Here is a 3039-nt window from a genome sequence, read left to right as displayed (position 1 = left end):
AGCAATACAATAATTAATATGTTCATATTTTCATTGTAAAAAATGATTGAATCATGAAGAAGTATGGGTTTTTTTTTAACTAAATGTAACACATTTCTCTTTTCTTTTCCCTTCCCTGTCCTGAAGCCAATAGTTCCAACTGGAATACAAGGAAAGCAATGATTAGGTTTCGGGAGAACTTGTAATAGAGTATCTGAAAATCTCCCTTTAAAATAAATGGCTATTTTAAAATTCTGGTACCTCATAAAGCACAAACAGTGGACTGTACAATATTATTACAGGAAGGGTGGGAATCTGAAGTCAGGGCTGAGGTTGAGCTCTGTTTGCTGGAAGGAGGGAGGAGGTGGTGAAAATCAAACATCGCTCTCTCTGCCTCACACTGGGAGGGATTCACAGCTCTTTGGCACCTTGTGTATTTCATCTTTCATGAATGCCATATTTATTCTGAATAAAGGGCACTTTCATGTTGAAATTTAACAGCTTAAAATAGAACCTATACTTCAGTTTCACCACTAAATATTAGCTGTGGTCTGGATATACTGCATACTCCGGGGATGTCCGTAGTTTAATAGGTGCTTTTCCTAGGTAACATTATCTATTTACTTATAAATCTATCAACTTCCACCCCAAAAGTTTCTATTCAAACAGTAATGATTAAAGTTGTTCTCAAAGGTAAAAATGGCATTTTATTGATGGCTGGCAATGAAATTCTGAGGTACTACCAAATAACTGAAAGACAAATGTCATACTAGAGATTTGTAGTTTGTATCACTGATCAGAAAATGTTGACAGGGCCAGAGGAGGTATACCCTCACTCACTTAAGAAACTGGGCAAGGTCTGGAGGGCCTGGGTGGCTCAGTAGGTTGACTATCTGACTTCAGCTCAGGTCATGATCTCACAGCTTGTGGGTTCGAGCCCCATGTTGGGCTCTGAGCTCTCAGCTCAGAGAGCTCTGAGAGCTCAGAGCCTGGAGCCTGCTTCAGATTCTATGTCTGTCTCTCTCTCTGCCCCTGCCCCACTCACGCTCTGTCTTTCAAAAATAAATATAAAAAAAAGAAATTGGGCAAGGTCTGTATAAGTGATACTACTTATCATTCTGAAGGACTTCTAAAAGTGGCCTGGAGGGGCACCTGGGTTAGGGCTCAGTTAAGTGTCAGACTGGCTCAGGTCATGATCTCAGTTTGTGAGTTTGAGCCCCACGTTGGGCTCTGTGCTGATGGCTCAGAGCCTGGAACCTGCATTGGATTCTGTCTGTGTCTCTCTCTCTGCACCTCCCCCAAAAGTAAAATAAAAATAAAAATAAAATTTTAAAGTGGCCTGGCTAAGCCAGTATTACCTAATACAGAATTTTTAAAAATATATTTAAGTAAAAAACAAAAAACAAAAAACAAAGAAGAGGTCCTCAAGACCAACTACCTCATCGGGTATATTTAGGTCCAGCTTAAAATTCAGGAAAAGTAAAATCTCAATTACCTGGGTACTGGAGGAAGATGGTGGAGTGGGGAAAAAGCCATGGTGGGGAAATGGGAATGGGGTGGTACAGCTGGGTTTTTCTAGTTCATTATCAGACAGAAAACTCTTTCAAGCCTTGTGGTTAAAATGTGTCCTTAGCCATGTTGACAATGATGAGAGAACAAGAAAAAGGGGAGTTGGAATGATGGAGAAGGTGAAGTAGATAGAACAGATATTGCTTTTTATTTGTAGTGCAACCTTGGGAAAAAGAATGCCAAGATCTTGTCCACTGTCCCTGGAGTCCATAATTGAATTTCTCTTCAATGATTAAAGACTGTTCCATGTCCCTAATAGCTAATACCTCTGCCTCCAAGGCCATTGTACTGGCCTTGGGTAATTTGCCTCTATTGTCAACATGCAAGAGCGGGACATCTGCTCTTTCACAGACAGTGTACTTGTGGACCTGGAGATTTTCCCCACTCCTGTACCTTTTAGCCAGTCCTAATGCAACGGGTTATGTCAGTACCTTCTCTTATGGTTAGCATATTGTTTCCAACTTTTGTTTTCAGTGCTCATATTTTATCCTACTAACCTTATCATATGTGTTTTTGTTGTAAGCCACTGCAATTCGTACTGGAAAGAAGTGAAGTATGATTTAAAAAAAAAAATATGCTCAAATTCTGTTCATATACAACTAATTTTTTTCAAGAATGGGAGAGAATCTTAAGGTATACACTATAAAATGTTGATGTCAATTATAAGTCAAAATCACATTCCATTATTTGGGCACCAGTTTAAAGTGAGAAATACGGGGGAACCTGGCTGACTCAGTCAACATGTGACTCTATCAGGGTTGTGAGTTCGAGCCCCACGATGGGTGTAGAGATTACTTAAAAATAAAATCTTAAAATAAAGTCACAAATATCCTCTGTTCAGCATCCCTGTTGTTTTTTCTTGTCCCTCTCTCAAACCCAATCCTTCTTAGATTCCCCAAATGATAGCATTTGTTTGTACAGCACTATACATGGAGAAGAAACAGCACATTTTCTCATCATTTGCCGTCCTTAAAAGGCTAGTTAAATGTTTATAATTCAATCACAATATTATTGAATTTTTGAGCTAGGAGCACAAACCTTGAGAGATCATTAATCTAATTTCTTCATTCAACATCTGAGGAGATTAAGGCAGAGAGGTTCAATGGTGTGCTCATTATTAGCCAGCTAGTCAATGGTAGAGCCAGGTCTAGGACATAGGTCTCTTGACTTTTAGCTACAACACGGCTAAGAACATCTTAAGTTTGTTGAATTTATGTGACTTGGTATTTGTTCTATTAGGCAGAGATCAGAATGGCAGGATGAAATTAAGATCTCACAAACATTTCATTCAGAGATTACATAAAACTGACCAAACTACTACTGAGGATACAGCTCGGATTATTAGTTAGGGTTGGGCCAGTGTCCAATGCTTAACATTGCTATTGCTGATCCTGATGACAGCAGTGCACCAGCTTTGCCAATGCCCACAAAATAGGGAAGAGGCATGGTGAGCACCCTGGGGGACCAGAGAAGGTAACTTTGATAAAACTG

General features: G+C 39.5%; 1 protein-coding gene across 1 annotated transcript in view; it reads right to left on the bottom strand.

Annotated features, from left to right (window-relative positions):
- STK26 (serine/threonine kinase 26) overlaps nucleotides 1–3039 on the bottom strand; it is a 54786-nt gene that overhangs the window by 10098 nt on the left and 41649 nt on the right. The window lies entirely within an intron of this gene.

The sequence above is a fragment of the Crocuta crocuta genome, unplaced genomic scaffold (genome assembly GCF_008692635.1).
Source record: "Crocuta crocuta isolate KB4526 unplaced genomic scaffold, BGI_CrCroc_1.0 scaffold550, whole genome shotgun sequence".
NCBI classification, from domain to species: Eukaryota; Metazoa; Chordata; class Mammalia; order Carnivora; family Hyaenidae; genus Crocuta; species Crocuta crocuta.
Note: the sequence above shows the minus strand (reverse complement) of the source record. Positions and strands in the feature narration are given on the sequence as shown.